General features: G+C 41.3%; 1 protein-coding gene across 2 annotated transcripts in view; it reads left to right on the top strand.

The window, feature by feature from the left end:
- LRP6 (LDL receptor related protein 6) overlaps positions 1 to 18074 on the top strand; it is a 132458-nt gene that overhangs the window by 16150 nt on the left and 98234 nt on the right. The gene's annotated exons all lie outside the window — the stretch shown is intronic.

Below are 18074 nucleotides of genomic sequence, written 5' to 3'. Positions count from 1 at the left end.
GCTTGTGGGAACAAGACTAATTCTTCTTAGCTCTCATTTGAACCCCTGCATCTGACTTAAAGTGTTTTGATCCTGGAACAAAGCGTGGCTGCCAGAAATCATGAATTCAGTGGTGTGCTTGGTGATGTTACATAAATTACTAGTTTGAGGTTATCACAGAATGGGACCTTAGAGCTCATCTACTGCCCACCATGGGCAGGGACACCTCTCAATTAGACTCAAGATTAGATCAAGGCCTCATCTGGCCTGGCCTTCAACACCTCCAGAAAGGAGGCAGCCACAGCCTCCCTGGGCAGCCTATTCAAGCATCTCACCACCCTTGTGCTGAGGAACTTCTTCCTAAGATCCAGTCTAACCCTGCTCTCCCTCAGCTTTAAACAATTGCCCCTTGTCCTGTCTCTAGGAAAAGTCCCTCTGCAGCCTTCATGTAGGATCTCCTCAGGTACTGGAAGGCAGCAGTAAGGTGTGTCCCCCAGAGTCTTCTCCAGGCTGAACAACCCCAGCTCCCTCAGCTTGTCCTCGTGCTGCAGCCCTTGGATCATCTTTGTTTTTTCAGGAAGGCAATACAGCAGTACACTTTCTGTCCTACCATACTGCCTTTGTGAAACGTGCAGTTCTTGTTTGGAGCTCTATGAGAGAAGCTTTCAATAAATCTGGTTACGTTTCAGAATGGCCTCCAAAGTGTAGGTGGAAGGGTGATGTCAGCACTGGGATGTGAATGAAAATAAAAAATAAATCGGTCCCCAATCTGTTCCTGTATGCTTGCCTCTCTGCATTCCATTTACAAGTTTTTAGCCCTGTCAATGTCTTTTCACACTGTTGCCTCACAGACAGTGGCAGGAATAAGCCATAGAAGGATCTGAGAACAGTTAATAAAATTTGAAACTTGGAAAAGCAGAACCGCTCTCATTTTCCTGCAGTCTAATCCATCTCCTGTTGCATTCAGTTGATGGCTATTCCAGGCAGAGTTTTATGAACTCTTGCAATTCGTGAAATGATTTAAAGGCAAAATTTGCATTCAGGTTATCATTACCCACAAGTTCAATGTTTCATTTGAATTGTCACATGTACTTGATCTAAAGTAGCATACATCAAGTATTTCATGATCAAGATGATTTAAGTGCCAGTTTAGTCATCTGTTCTGTGTTTGTGCACACACATTTATTATATGTATCTCTATTACTGAGAACATGAGTGGTACTTTGAAATGAAGTGTAAAGAGCAGTGTGAGCTAGCACAAATATGTAGTCACCAATAATGCATTTTCTTACCACTGTGCCATGTGGGAAAAATAAAATGTTTTACTAGCACTGTTTTGCTTCGCAACGGATCTGCTGTAGGGTATTCAATGGTCGCTACTCAGTGCTGTTATGGTAATTTGAAGCAGTGTGATTTGACTCTTTCAGAGCACATTACAGCAACAGTAGAAGTGAGAAAGAATAACTTGGCTACTACTGCCAAATGCATCCCTTTACTGTGTGTATGTATGTAACTGAAGCACTACAACAGAAGTCACTTAGCTCCCTTGTCTGTTAGCAGTAATGAGAATTGCAATACCTTTGCTAATGGAAAATATTTCTCAGCTGGTAACTGAGAGACAGCAGCCAAATTGAATTTTCACTCTGGTATTTTTGTCTGGGAAGCTGTCATAATCTAAAATGTCTAGACTCTTACTGGCCATCTCCTATGTACAGGAGGAGGTTTGAGCTTCTCATTTCACATGTTCATACGTACTGCACTATTTTAGTTGTCTTGATACTTAATAGAATACTGTGTGTGTACCAGGAGAGAGAAAGGACATTAGATGAAGAGGAAGGGAATGAGGTGCTTGTTCAACTTTCTTCTGAAGTGAGCTAGGGGCTTTCAGAGTAGTTCCAGGAAGTCTTGATCCTAGTTATCCTCTCTGAAGCTCTGCATGTCTGAGCTCTGTAAAACACAAGACCTGCCTAATAAGAGCAGCATCTGGGAATAATACATTCTCTGACACGTCAATGTTGACTTTTTTGCTAGGGAAAGTATACGTGTTACACTGTCAGTCTGATGCAGGAAAGCATCAGATATAGGCTCATATGAAAGTTGAGAAAGTGGAAAATTTTTTTTTTCTGCTTCAGCACTCAAGATGGAAAAAAAAAAAACCGAACACCACAACTCCCCCCCACAATGAACTGTTCAGATTCTTGAGCAAGTAGTGCTTAAAAATACCATTTTGTATATTTGTACTGCTATTTCTTGCTGGGTTTTTTTGGTTTATACTGCCCTTATATCCTCGGGAAAAAGGCTTCATTACCGTTGTTACAGTTCCCCCCACATTATCTTTCAGACAAGTCGATCAGCTTTCTTCTTAAGAAGCAGGGATCAAGTGAACTGGCTTTTCTCACTTCTAGATGCATTGTTCAACACAAAGAGAATTTTAAGTGCCTTCTACAAGTGCTGATAATTGCTTACTTTTCAGGACATGTTTTAAATCAAGTGACTCTACAGAGCTACCTTAATTGTTGAACTCTTGTAAAGCTTTCAGGTTGTAAAGGTTTCCAGTTAATTGAATGGAATTAGTACAAAGAGCTACAATACTTTTTATGACAGCAGAAGTTGATTTCTGGATGAAATACTTTGTGTGTGGGGGAAGATCTTCAGTTTTAACACAGACCACTCCCTCAGAAGGCTTTTCATGCCAATCTTTGCAAGGGAATACATTATGCTCATTCTTTTTGGACCTACTTTTGTTTGTTTGAAAGTTGGAAACTTGTGTCTGATCATGTCAAGCACAAAGGCAGATGTACAGGCCTTACATCTGCACATCATAACAAAGGATTCCTCATAACTGGTAGTAGGTGTTGCTAAGTGGTAGATGTTGTACAATAATATAAGGAAAGGAAAATGGACAGCTCTAAATAGTTACAGTGTCTCTAGGGGGAGAAAATAAAAAATCAGAATTTATTTGTAAATTCTCCAGTTGAATGAAGAGTTTTGTTTTTGCTTGCATTCAAGTTAGCATTATAGAAAATAATACCTTAGAAGCAAATTACCCAGATAATGCAAATAACTGAAGGCTGTGCTTGATAGACTCTCTTGCTTGATGCCACCTCTCCCTTGAGCAGGTTGCTCCTGGCTGAAAATCTTTCTGCTGCTCTTCTGCCAAGAGCAGCTTATAGCACAGGCTAATCATTTGCTGTGTAGTAAGGAGTTAATTGTGAGGTTGTCTAGCTGACTTCTACACAAGTGTTCAGCTGATATGAAATCTGCAGACTGCTGTGGTGTTGGTGCATAGATTTCTAAGGTGTATTTAATCTTTCTTCTCTTCAAGAGGCTCTGTTGATCAGAAGATGATGTTGGTTGCAAATACAGCACTAAATTACAATGACAGCTAGGATATTAAACAAACCAAAAGTGGTGGTGTTTTGGTGGTGGGTTTTTTGTTTGTTTGTGTGGTGTTTTGTTTTGTTTTTCGGTGACCCTAACACAAAATTTTGCAGTATTATTGTGCAGCAGGAGTGGCCTGCCTTAGCTCTTGAGCTGTTTGTAGCTCTTGGAAGATCTGAAATGCAGCACCTGTATTGCTAGGAGCTTGATGATCCTAGCACAGGGACTGTCAGGTGACCTGAATCTCTAGGCATGGGAGACTACAAATGAAAGATTGCCTAGACCAGGATTATAGTACAGGATGCATGATAGCACTGGCATGCAAAACAGTGCTTCACCCTGCAAGAGGTTAGCATAGTATCTGGAGTGCCATCTTCTGCTCCCTCTACCTTGAAATACAAGGTGTGTGGGGTATGGCTGTTGGTCCTATAAAGATATTTGTGGCTTTTGGAAATACTCACTGTAATAGCACTGAAGTTTAACTCTAGTGGCTTTTTTTGGGGGGGGTGGGGATGGGGATTGTCTTGTTTAGATAGTCTGCTCATTTTGAAAGGTTTTTCACAAAACTTTGCAAGGTTCAGTTGAGCTTAGTCATGTATGGTTCATGTGATCTGATTTCCAGTCCAGTGTTAGGATATTTCTGTGTGGGTAGAAGCTAAAATTTTAAAGGTGGTGTTTTATTGCTTGGCTTAAAATGTTAATTTCTTTCTTCTCCTCTCATCTGAAGGAGGAGGTGAAGGGAGGTAACCAGAAAGTAACCAGAAACCCACATATTTAAAAGAGAGTGAAGGCTTGGAGAGGTGACCTCTCTTGTAAATCTCGCTGTGCTGGTTTTAGATGTTACTGCCATTGACTGCCTCTCCTCACCCTACTGCCAGAGGTTGCTAGAAACTCTGAGGAATATTTTCACTAATGTCTTGTCTTTACTTTTCAGACATTCTACCTTAATTTTCCCATTGTGGAAGGAGATGGGAGAGAATTGGCTTGTTAGAAATCAAACTAGAGTGCACAGAATTGATTTGTGCAGGACGAACGCTGTTCTTACTGACTCAGGTGTCCTAGTTGTATATTCCTTCAGCTGCAGGCAAGTCTGAAAATAGCCTTTGATTTTCCTCCCTGCCTCCTTCGTTGGGTGCTTGGGCTAGAAAACAAGACCAGGTTAGAGCTGTGCTTTCCTTTTTGCCAACCTCCCTGGTAATAAGGTAGCAGCATTTAGAAACCATGGAGTTTTTCAAAGCACTGCATTCAGTGAGTTTTTTGTCACTTTGTCTTCAGTGTTGGCCTTGTTCTGGTGAGGCCTGTGAATGTAGTCTGCTAAATGATGGTCTGTTGCTAGTAACAGCCAGGAGGATGATTTGGGCTGTCCCTTAACGCATACCTCAGTGCTTCACTGATAGGGTTGAAAAGAATTGGTAAACTGTATGCAACTGGATGTAAAGTATTAATGTGTACTTCAGAGATTTGCATGCAATGTTTGTTTAATAAGTTAGAACTAAATATTTAAACTGAGGTAGTAATTTCTGGTCTGTGTGAATAACCTGTGGTGATGAGTCTTTGGGCATTCTTCTGTTTAGCTGCATTTTCAGACCCTGCAATTACAACTTAGCATCTAAGTCTAGACTGTGAAGACCTGTTGTGTTTAAAAAATAAATAAATTGTGAGCAAACAAGTTTTCACTAACAATATTTTCAATGCAGCTTTATGCTGAGTGAACATAAGGAGTGTGATTTTTAAAATCATGATTTTAGACTTCTGGTAAGTGTTGCTAGCTAGATGGTAATTAAAAAATGCTTGTTTGCACAGTTTTAAAAGTTAAAATAATCTTAAGACAATTTTCAGTAACTATTAAGAGGAACTAAAAGGGGCCATATTAATTTACAGCAGAGACTGAATCTGATATAGTGTTCATTCTGCATTCTTGCTTGAGAAATTCAAAGCCGCATTGCTGTTAAGGAAGCAGTGTCTCTGAAGGAACATCTGTGCTGTTTCTGGGGAAGGGATCAGAGTAACAAAACCCCAAACCAAACAAACACAATGAGTCCTCCTCTCCCCCCTAGTCCTAACTAGCATAATTTGACAGTGTTTGTCAGGAAATCATTACTTGAAAATCCATGATCTGTAATAAGACTTGTAGGAGAGAGCTTTCTATTGCTCACTAAAATCATTGCAGCTGACTTGGCTTAGCAATTGCAAATTGCTGCAAGAAATTATTTTTATACTTCATTTTAGGGAAAAGCTATTTGTAACCTCTTTGCTGTTTCTAGGCAGGAGGAAGAGGAGGAGATTTTTAGAAATTATAATGAACTTCATAGAGAGTTTATTGCAGTATGATTGATACTTTCTCTGGCAGCAGAGTTGGGCTGGATGATCTTTTGAGGTCTCTTCCAACCTCTAACATTCTGTGATCCTGGGACTACCTTACTTTCCAAATGAGCTTCACTCTCAGGAACACATTCTGTCATCACCTGGGATTGTATTCTCAATCCTCCCTGTGATGTGCAGGTCAAAACATTGTACACCTGTACACTGATGTGTAGGCCAACACGTTGTACATGTGGTGTTGTCTGGCGTTAAGAGCCTACTTGTTCATGGGCTTGTGCAGTGTGTGGCTGGAAAGAGAAATGCTGAAGGGAGTGACTGAAACATGGACCTTGTAAAGTTTGGTCCAAACTTCAGACCCAAGGATTTTATCTGCATTGCAATAAATGGAGCAGGAAGTCACTTTTGTGCCTGCTGGAGGAAGCTGATCGTTGGATTTGTGTTGTTGACAGAAAAGATTGATTTATGTCTCATTTTGTGCTGAAAGCTGATAAATCTACTTGATAGCATGATATGAAACGTACTGATAGTATTCTTTACATACACTATGGAATGTTTGCTTAAAAAATGAAAATCATGGCTCTCAGCTGTATGAAACTTTGATACCATTAAGAAAGAAAGAAAAAAAAGGTCTATAGATGAACCATCTTAGTTTGGCTGCATTCCTGGAAAAGATAAGGCTATGGCTGTGGCAAATAAGTGTATTTCAGGACTGTATTCTCTGTGGAGTGCTCAGAGGAAATGTCATGGGATAATATATTGTACAGAGGGCATCAAGCAAATGCAGCTTTTGCAGTGTAGCTAGTAAGAAAGGAAGACATAGCAGAGACATGAATTGTGAGGTGGCCTAATAAAATACCTAAGTAAGTTTCTAGAACTTGTGACCCCAGAACAGGAGAATCACAGGATTGCTCAGATTGGAAGGGACCTCAGAGCTCATCTCCTCCAACCTCCACACCACAGGCAGGGACGCCTCTCCACTAGACTCAGCTGCTCAAGGCCTCATCAAACCTGGCCTTCAACACCTCCAGGGAGGAGGCAGCCGCAACCTCCCTGGACAGCCTATTACAGAGTCTCACATTTGGTTTGCATAGCATTTAGCAGAGTTGCCACTTGGACCTCTGTCTGAACTGGTCCAGTTCTACCATTTCAGAATCTGTGTATTAAAAGACCTGAAAATAAGCTGAGCAAAGTGAAAGTTGATGCTTTGGGTGTCTACTTGATGCTTGGGGAAAGAATTATTACTTTTAATTCTTTGTTGTATGATTGTAGCCTATGTGCTGACTTTCTGGTCTTCTGTTTCTTTGGTAGGGGATGCCTCTTTCCCGGCTGTTCTTAAAACATCTGGACCAATAGTGGGTGTTTCATAATAAAAACAAGCAATAGAAAAACCTGAGCCTTGGCTGTGGGAGCAGAGTCACTTCAGTGATGCTGTTCCACAGTAATACTCTAGATTGTAAACGGAGTGCTTTAAATGCATATGTGTGGGTGAGAATGTATATGTAATATGTATTTGTGGTGTCTGTGTCTACTTAATTGTATCTTATGCTTGAAATATTCTAATTATATTGTACCTTGTAACCTAAAAATCCAAACATATCTCCTTTCCTCTCACACAAAAACACCAAACAAACCCCAGTAACAACCCACAAACTCCCATAAATGTGGAAACTTTTTTTTTCCCTCTTGGACTGATGAGTAGAACTATTTAAAAAAAGAGTAACACACTTTCTGGACCTTAAGTTTTAATTAGAATCCTTCTAATATCACTTTAAAAAAGAGCATCCATGCTGGGCTTTCCCCCCCCCGTCCCCCCCCCCCCCCCCCGCCTCCTTTCTTTCCCTAGGGTTGTTTAACACATACTTTACATTTTCATTTCTCATGGGAACCTTTTAGTTTCTCTCTTTTACATCTTAATTCCATGTTTCAGCATAAGATATTACTTGTATTAAGTTTTCTCTGTCACGTCGAGCAAGAAGTGTTAAAGATAGAAGATTATGCAGCTAAAAGCTCTGTTAAGTCGGAGAGCTTTTTTTCCCCCCCTAAATAAATCTGTGTAAGTGTGAAATTTATTTTTCTTATTTAAAGGCTAAGCATGATCTGTGCTCTTAGCAGGTTGTTTAAAATTACCCTAAAATTCAAGGAAACTGGCTTGCAAATGAAGCTTACATGGTCTTTTTGCTGGGAATTGCAATGATGCATAAAAATCTCTTCCATTCTTGAGTAGAAGGTTCTTCCACTGAAATGGCATCTGCTTGTTGCAGAATAAAACTATCTTATATCCTCATCTAACCTCTAGGTTAAACCCTGGCAAGCTTCTGAATAGGTTGATATTTGGTTTTTGTTTTCAGCATGTATTTTTCTTGTGTACGTTTAACAGCAAAATCTTTCTGTGAAGTACATGTTTAGATCTAGGTACAGGCTTAGTTAGTCCCAGGTGAAAATTAAGGGGAAGGAATTATTCAAGAGGTACAAGTGATTTATAAAGTAGTGGGCTCTAATAGGCATCCAGCTGTAAGCAATTCTTGGAAGAATGCCTGTGTGAAATAAAAGTGGTCTGTTTCTTACTGTGAACAATTAAAACAATGGGTGCAAGCTAGAACAAAGGAGGTTCCACCTCAGCACGAGGAGGCCTTTATGGTGAGGGTGACAGACCTGCCTACAGAGGTTGTGGAATCTCCTTCTCTGGGCCCATTCAAAACCCACCTGGATGTATTCCTGTGTGACCTGGTCTAGGAGATCCTGCTCTGGCAGGGGATTTGGACCAGATGATGTCTGGAAGTTCCTTCTAACCTCTAATATTCTGTGGGACCTTGAGCAGTTGGTAGCAATCCAGAGCTCTCTGGCTTATTTTGCCTGTGTGTGTTGCTGAACTGATGCTTCACCTGATCATGAGATTCACACGTGTTGTGGTAACTGCATGAAGTACACACTATGCATAGACTTCACTACACTTCCCTGATTAAACGATTTGTTGGTTTAGTGTGATAGCCTGACATAGAATCACAGAATGTTAGGGGTTGGAAGTGTCCTCTGGAGATGATCAAGTCTGCCAGAGCAGGATCACATGAGGCAGGTCCCACAAGAAGGAGACTCTCCAAGCACTCTGTCTGCTCCAGGGCTCCAGCACCCTCACAGTTAAAAAGTTTTTCCTCATACTGAGGTGGAACTTCCTGTGTTCCAGTCTGCATGTGTTGCCCCTTGTGCTATCACAGGGCACCACTGAAAAGAGACTGGCCCTTTCTTCAGAGTAAGGTATCTTCTCCAGACTAAACAGCCCCAGGTCTCTCAGCTTTCCCTCAGAAGACAGACGTACCAGTCCCTTCATCGTCCTTGCAGCCCATGCTCTTGTTAACATAATTTTATAATGTGCTTATTGTGGCCAGAAGTGATGACTGGAGGTTCTGACTGAGAATTTCTGTTGGCTTCTAGTAAAAAAAAGAAGTCACTTGGCTGAAGACGATTGCTGGATGTGGTGCTCAAACCAACATTCATTGTCAAGCTGGCAGGCACAGAAAGGCTTGGCCAAACAGTCAATAGCTAAACCAGAGATTTGTTTCAGTGAAGGTCTGATTGCTGCTTCATAACCACTAAAAGCTTTAGCATTAAATAAATTACATAGTCCTGATCAATGTTTTATAGCTACAAACCAAATCTGGATGTAAAGAGATGGATACTCTGAAAGCACAAAGTACAAAGTGTTCTTGAGGTTGGACAGAGATGAGTTACTTAGCTAGAGAAGAATTGTCTCCTCACAGAAATATGTTCTTCTCTTTCAAGGCAGAAATGACTCAGAGAAACATCTTAATGTATTTATTTCAGCTTCATGAAAACCTGTGATGCTCTGGTTACAGAAGCTCATCAGATGTATTTTACCCACTCTTTAGTAAACATCCTAAGGGCAGTCTTGTTGACACTGTGAAACATAACGAGAGACTCTTTGCTTCCAGATTCCCTATTGTTGTGTATTTTGTTGTCTCTCTATCCTCCTTCACATAAAATGGTTGCTATCAACTGGTCTCTCACACATACAATTAGCTAATAAAAAGGCTAAAAAAAGGAAAATCAAAATCAAAATACAAAGGACTTCTATGTAGCATCTTATAGATATCCAGCAAGATATAGCTGTAGTGGAGGCAAGCAGTGATCTGGAGAAAGGATTGGTGAAGTTTAACAGGCTTTCTGGTCATCCAGAGTCTGTACAGATCCCAGAGATAGAAGTCTTGTCATTTGCTTCACTGAGAGCCAAAGGGCCACCCATGCGACAGAAAGTGAAGGTTAAGCTTTTTGAGCTCTGGTTCCTATTTAAGTTGTTTTTCGCTATTCTCCTTTTGAGGCCTGGCCCTCTGCAAACAACTGCTACTAATCTAAAGTTGAGGTCTTCTGAGATGAATTTTTCATGTGTGGCTGTGAAAGTATTAGTTGTCTTGTGTGATTCTCCAAAATACAAAGCATTGGACACACTCTGGATTTACGTAGTTTGGAACTCTTTCCACACACCCTCACCCCCAACCTGCATGGTTTGTAAAATCTCCCAAGGCTTCTTGTCTGTTCCCTTCATCCTCCTTATAAATGATATTTTAAAAGCTCCTTTAGAGCATGAGACATTTAGAAACAGTTCACCTCAGCCAAAGCTTTGAATAAAGAGAAGTAGCTTTGTAAAGATGGTGGATTGCTTTGTTTGGCCACATGTGCACTCATGTGGCTGTTGACATGTGTAGGCATATTGCATCTGTCAGGTTCACCAGTGCAAGCTGCTAACATCACATACACCAGACAATGTGCAAATGCTTCAAACCCATTATAGAATGGAGTTACAGAAAAACTTGATGTGTCAGTTGGTCTTGCAGAGGTTTAAAGCCTTCAGACTTGTCTGGTGATCCTTCATGCATATCATAGAGTCATAGAATGGCTTAAGTTGAAAGAGACCTCAGAGATCATCTACTCCAACCTCCTCACCTCACAGCTAGACTCAGCTGCTCAAGACCTCATCCAGCCTGACCTTCAACACCCCCAGAAAGGAGGTAGCCACAGCCTCCCTGGGCAGCCTATTTCAGAGTCTTGCCACCCTTGAACTGAAGACCTTCTTCCTCAGATCCAGTCTAAACCTGCTCTCCCTCAGCTTTAGACCATTCCCTCTTGTCCTGTCTCTAGACACCCTGATGAAAAGTCCCTCTGCAGCCTTCATGTAGGAATGCTTCAGGCATTGGAAGGCAGCTTTGAGGTCCCCTTGGAGCCTTCTCCAGGCTGAACAACCCTAGCTCCCTCAGCCAATCCTCGTAGCAGAGGTACTCCAGCCCTTGGATCATCTTTGAGGCCCTCTGGACTCTCTCCAGCAGCTCTGTGTCCTTCTCATACTGGGGACACCAGAACTGGACACAGTATTGGGGGTGGGGTCAAGGCAGACTCAGGGGGCAGAATTATATATTACTTGTGACTGCTCTGTTGATCATTACTGCACTGCTCGTTGCAAATCAAAACTGTCGATTTTGCAGGACCCATTCTGAATATTTACTTACCTGTTTGTGCTCCTGGAGCTGAGACTGGCATGGCTATCGGTGTCTTTGTGAGGATGAAATGATGGAGGAGAGAGAAACTTCTTCAGATACAACTTTATGGAAATAAGAAATAAAACTTTTCATGTGGTGGAAAAGCTGCCTAAAAACTATTTGATAGACTGGCAGAAATACTGTATTGAAAACCAGACAAAAGGGAAGAAAAATTAAATAGGCTTAAAGAGAAAATTCCTGAAACCAAGTGGGAGGTCATCTGTGATAGTTACTTTGTACTTAAACCTTGGCTTGTGTGCTTCCTGTCATATTACAGATTAAGAGGTCTAATCTTTGGCTTCTGGTCATGAATGATTTGGCATAGATTCTTCTATTGTTAAGATGGAGTTTGTTTAGGGATGATCATTCCTGAATTCACAATTGTCTGCTCAAGTAAGAAAAAGCTACTTCTTTTGTGCCAGCAAAAGAATCTGCAGAGTCAGTTAGCTGTAAAGGAAATTTATGAAGTGACTAAGGGGGGAAAAAAGAATTTTGTATTAATGGAATAGTCAGTAACATTCTGAAAATAGTTGTGCTTAGTGAAGTTTTCTGCATTAAAAAGAATAGAAGCAAACATTTGCATTTGGAAGTGAGACTTAAAGTATTTTACTAATCAAATTTAAGTGATTATCAAGATTAGTGATTTTTTCTTTATCGTGTATTTATCAAGATTCTCTAAAATAGCCCTTCTTTTCCCTCTCTTCCTCCCCATCCCCACCATTTGCCCCACCATGTACACCTTCCAATTCTCTGAGTTTCAGTTTTCAAAGTATTCTTTACATACAACTTTCTGAAATACAGCACCCAGCATATTCTCTAGAGCTGTGGCGTTTAAGCATTTTTTCTTTCTGAGGTTCTGTTTTCCAAGATATCACAGAATTCTGGAATGGCTCAGGTTGGGAGGGACCTCAGAGCTCATCAACTCCAACATCCCTGTTATGGGCAGGGACACCTCTCAAGTAGACTCAGCTACTCAAGGCCTTATCCAGCCTGGCCTTAAACACTCCCAGGGAGGGGTCAGCCTATTTGAGAGCCTCACCACCCTCCTACTGAAGAACTTCTTTCTCAGATCTAGTCTAACCCTGCTCTCCTCAGTTTCAAACCATTCCCCCTTGTCCTGTCTCTAGACACCCTCATGAAAAGTCCCTCTGCAGCCCCCTTGGAGGATCCCTTCAGGTCTTGGAAGGCAGCTCTAAGGTGCCCCCAGATCTTGAAGATAGTTCTTAGAATCTGATTTATGAACTGCTTAGTTCTTCAGCGTGGCCTGCTGTGGTACAGCATGAAGCTCAGATAGATCAAATCACTGCATGAGCAGTTATTTTGCTGTAGTAATATAGAATCTGCTGGGTAGGTAGAGAACTGTGGTTTTGCACAGTTTGTGTCCAGACTGGAATGATTGTTTTCATAGGGCAGGTCCTAGGTGCTGGTATAAAACTTGGGTTCAGGAACTGCTGAATATTAACTGCTATTTTTTAATACTTTTTTCCCCTTGAGATGCTAACGGGTATAAGTAAGCCTAATCTGGGTATTTTTTCTACTAAGTAAGGAAAGCCCAAAATCACATTTAAAGCACTGTGAGGGATGACTGCTCTGCATTATGGAAGTTAATAAGATGGAGTTTTGCTGAGCATTTGGAAAATGCACAATCTGAGGACAAGTATCAGATTACTCCGATGACTGAGCATTTTTGGTATATTTAGTGAAAAGGATTTAATGTTTTTCTCTTACCTGTACATCATCTTGGCAAATAAACTGTTCTTGAAACTTGCCATTTTCACCATTCTCTGTTGCTTCTAAAGTTTCCTTTGGTGTGACTATTGTCAAGAAGTTCACATAGAGTGGTCTGGGTTGGAAGAGACCTTTCAAGGGCATCTAGTCCAACCAATCACCCTGCAGTAAACAGGGACATCTTCAATTAGATCAGGTTGCTGTCCTACCTGACCTGGAATGGTTCTCTACCACCTCTTTGGGCAACCTATACCAGTTCTCACCACCCTCAGTATTAAAAAAAATTATTCTTTCTTGTACCCAGTCTGTACTTCCCTTCTTTTAGATTAAAACCACCCTCCCTTGTCCTGTCACAACAGACCTCTGCTAAATATGTTGCCAACTTTCTTACTGGCCCCTTACAGGGCTCTTTAATTACCGAAAGGCCACAATAACATTGACACTGCTGGTCAAGAAGTTCACATGAACACAGCTTGTCAAACATGTTCAGTGAGTGCTTGACTAATGTTTTTCTGATGGAAAAGTTCTGGAGTTCTGGCTCCTTTTTTTTTAAGAAACAATAGGGAAAATCTATGGGAACAGTAAGCCTTTTTGTGAGTAACTTTGAAGATGTTACATGACTTGTTTCTTCCTTTCAGCCTGTCCCTTTGGAGTGACAAAGTCACAGAGTTCTGGCCTCCATTCTCCCAATGCTGTTGAGCTCTATATTAATCTTCACAGAGCTAGCTTGGTGTTTCCTTTGTGTGGCTAGCTGTAGAGTTGTCAATCTTTACAAAATGAGAATAACTGAATGCTCCAAAATTGAACAGTTGCTGGGAGTCCACAAAATGTTTTAGACAAACTATGTACAGAAGAAACTTTTTGACCCTAAATAATTTCATTTCAGCTAGAATTACCCTGTTTGGTGTGACTGAAGACAAGAATTCTTAAGATAGTCGTGTTTCTGTACATGACAAGAAATCATGTGCGTTAATTAGCCTGGAGAAGAGGAGGCTGAGGGGAGACCTTATTGCTGTCTACGACTACCTGAAGGGAGGTTGTAGACAGGCAGAGGTTGGCCTCTTCTCCCAGGCAACCAGCACCAGAACAAGAGGACACAGTCTCAAGCTGCACCAGGGGAGGTTTAGGCTGGAGGTTAGGAAGAAATTCTACACAGGGAGAGTGATTGCCCATTGGAATGGGCTGCCCAGGGAGGTGGTGGAGTCACCATCGTTGGAGGTGTTCAGGAGACTTGATAGGGTGCTTGGTTGCACTGTTTAGTTCATTGGGTGGTGTTGGATGATAGGTTGGACACGATGGTCTTGAAGGTCTCTTCCAACCTGGTCTGGTCTGGTCTGGTCTATTCTATTCTATTCTATTCTATTCTATTCTATTCTATTCTATTCTAATGAAGTAGTAATTTATGGCCTGGTTCCATCTCCTCCTGAACATTTGTAGGCTGAGTTATATAATTCACATGCCTTATTGGAGAGTTAATTCAATTGCAACACTTTATTCAGTGTTTCAGCAACAGGACCTGTTGACATGAATGACCATGTCCAGTTTTATTTAAGAGCTTATATGTCTTTATTTATCCAAGATCTTTTTTCATGCGTAGATTTGTTACCCTCTTTAGGATTCGAGGTGCTTGATATTCTCAAACCCCAAAATTCTCTGTAGTTGGCAGGTGAGTTCAGAGACAGCAGCAGCATTTAGGTTGTGGTATAGGGTTGCCCTTCAGCAAAGGTGGCTGTAGTTCAGTAATGGGTTACTTGAGAATTCAGTTTTATTTTAGTCTTTGTCTCTGTTGTGCAAGTTTGCCTGAATTGGAAGTTTGTGTCTAGCACTGTGCTGACTGTTGATAGGATGCTCGGACTGAAAAATGACTGCTAGTGAGGGCAGCGTGGCTTGGTACAGTGTCTTCCACAAAAACACATGAACAGTAGGCTCTGTTTTTCTCCTTCCTACCACTTCTTTGCAACTGAAATGTTTTACTGCTATTCTTCTTGTCAGAAACAGGGATGGATTCGCATATAAAAGGAAGCAAACTATTTTTGTTTTGCCAATCACTTTTTAAAGAGCTCCTCTGCTTTTTCAGCCTTTAATCTGTATTGTAGTGTTGTCTGTGTCAATCCTGACATGTTTCAGAGTGCACTGGATGAATTTGTTTAGAGAAGCAGTTCTTTTGTTTCTCTTTAGAAGCACAAGAGTGGGCAAAGCTTGTCAGCAAAAGTAATCTGAATGATCCTGCAGTCAGACTCCTGTTGCTGCAAAAATCCCTTTCAGTTGAGCTGGCATTTTCATGGTAAGACTGTGTTGTAAATCCAGTCATAAAATTGACTTTGCCAGTCTGTGTCATCTTCTAAGTGACTGTGAGTGGGGTGAATGTCCTCTCCTGGGGTGTTTGTTGATAGGTGAGATTTCTGTGGAGGCTTCTTTTTGCATACAGTTAAGTGTGTGGGTTTTTGAATGATTGTGTGAATGATCTATACACCAGCACATGGAAATAGTAGCTGCTAGGTTAGAACCAAAGTCTACTTGGAGTCATCTGTTGTCTTGCACACTTGATTAGTCATTTGCACACAGTTGGTGCAGGTTGTATGCACACCTGTGGCACAGAACTGCTCCACTGGCTCTTCCTAGTTGTGTTGAACTGATTGAACATCTTCACATATAGAATCATAGAGTGTTTCGGTTGGAAGGGACCTCCAAAGGTCACCTAGACCACCCCCCCTGCAGTCAGCAGAGACATAGCCCACTCGATCAGGTTGCTCAGAGCCTTGTCAAGCCTGACCTTGAGTATCTCCAGGGATGGGGCCTCAGCTGCCTCCCTGGGCAATATGAAATGACCTGATCTGGTCTGCACAGTCTATAGGGAGCATGTTCAAAATGCTGGTGTCCACAGGCTCAGATTCAAGCCAGTGTGGTTTGAAGATGGTGACTTGAAGGATCTGGGTCTTGTGTGTTCTGCTTCTTTGAGATGGCAGAAACTACTGCAGCCAAGCGGCTGGTATTTTGGTCTTGTCACCTGGTAGTGGTAAGAAAGCTCCCTAGTTGAGCAAGCAGCAGCAGGTTGCATGAGCTGCATGGTGGTACTGGCAGTACTGCCTGGGTTGTGTTACACAGCTGGGCATTTTGTGAGAGTCCTGTGGTAAAGCAAACTTACCCTGCAGAACTTAAAGGTGGCTGTTGTTGTGGGGTATATGTGGCTTGTTTCTATGGGAAGTGTTTCTCTTCTCTTTTTAAGCATAGAGATGATAATTTAAAAATCACAATGCTAGCCAGGCATTTAAAGGAGTGTTTAATTGATAATCTCTACGGTGCCTTCCAACCTAAGCCATTCTGTGATTATCTGTAAGGGCATGAGATGTGAATTTTCAGTGTGGTGGAGCTCTAAACATAGCCTGCATCTGGCAACCAGGTATTTTAGTTAAGGATCAGAGGCTGTTTAATTTCAAGTTAAAAGCTGTCAGACCACTTGTATAGATAAATATACAGTCTCTCCAGGGGAAAAGTTCTGTGGATACTTACTCCTGGTACAGAGAAAACATAACTCCTGTGCTTAGAAGAAGAGCTGCCCATGATAAATTAACAGGCATCTGTAGCATGGTCATTATTCAAATGTCAGCACAGAGTTCTCATCAAATCTTGCAGAGCTTACTTCTGCAGCTAAGGAATGCCTGTGTGCAGATTTAGTCAGAAGACTTTATGCCTTGAAACAGTAATAGTTACAAGCACGTAACTTCATAAAAGCAGCAGAGGTTCAGTGGTGTAAAGGATCTAAACACATGAGATTTGGTGGTGGGGCAGTTGCTTTATGACTCTAGTTGGGTGGGATGATTGGAGTATCACTGAGCAAATATACTGCCTGCCTGCAACATTTTTCAAGGGATGAATGACTGAGAATTTTATGTCTGAGTTGTCTTTGTGTGGTGTGGTGTGATTTTGTTTTTTTTGCTAGGATGATGAGAAATTTTGGGCAAATCACTATTCCTGCCATAACTTTTTCCCCCAAGACATTTGGTATTATTTAGCTGCTTTGTGAGCACAGCACAGTTTTCTGCTTTTCTTTTTGCCCCCTACCGATGCTGCTGGAAGAGGAACTAGAATTCTGTTTGCCTGAATGGTGTAGGCCTGGACCAAGGCTGTGTCAGCCTTTTGTGATTGTGTTTTGAAACCTCTGAAGCAGCAGCTGTGCTGTTGCACAGTCATTATAGCAGCACTGCTTGTCAAACAATTTAGATTAATTAGAAGGGGAGAAGGAAAAATGTGTTTCTAAACCTAGTGTAAATATAAACAGTTGGGAGAGGGGTGGGTGCTGAGACATACTCAAGGAATGCTTGTGATAAAAGCACTCAGTTCATTGCTGCATCCCCAAATGCAACAAAGCTGGTGCTAATGTGCTGCTGAACTGTTTACAAAGAAAGAGGTGCTGACCTGCCTTCTTAACTAGGGGAAGTGAATTATAGAAACAACATTAAATGGTGAAGTAAGAGCTAATATATTCATAAAAGGATTTGCCGTGAGTTGGAGTTGTTGGGGAGTTATCTGTCAGGTTTTTTTGTCTTGTTTTTGGGCTTTGTGAAAAAGAAATGCTGTTTCATCAAAATGGAAATGTTTTGTGGGAACATTTGTTTTGACAGCTTTTCATGAGGCTGTCATCCTGGTTTGCATGGTTGGAGTCCTGAGCTTCCAGCTCTGGTACAATCATCCCACAGTAGCTAGCCAGTAAAACCATTGAAGGTTTTCAGCTGTTGTAGTGTTAAGATCTTGTCACTGTTCTTAGTTGTTTCTGTCCAGATAGATCTTTTAGTTTCAACTATTAATGTCGAGTCTTCTTCCACTTCAGTGACACCTTGTAAACTTTGGTTTTGTTTTATTGAATACAACAGGACAGATAAAAGCTAAAAGCTTCCTGCTAAAAGAAGTAGTACTGCTCTTTCCACATCCCCTTTTCTCATTCCATTGTTAGCTCTTCTTCATCTTGGCCCTGTGGTTCTTGCTACCCTGGGTATTGCCCATGTAGAAAGTAGGAGTAATGCCTGTCTGAGTCACTGGAATTTTGATACCTGTCCTAGAAACCCTAGAAGGCAAAAGGGTCATAAGAATATGGAGGAGGGGAGTAAAATGATTAACTTT

Source organism: Melanerpes formicivorus, unplaced genomic scaffold (genome assembly GCF_026170545.1).
Source record: "Melanerpes formicivorus ecotype bairdi unplaced genomic scaffold, bMelFor1.0.p_v2 SCAF_64, whole genome shotgun sequence".
Lineage (NCBI taxonomy): Eukaryota > Metazoa > Chordata > Aves > Piciformes > Picidae > Melanerpes > Melanerpes formicivorus.
This window is presented reverse-complemented; position numbering and strand designations above follow the sequence as displayed.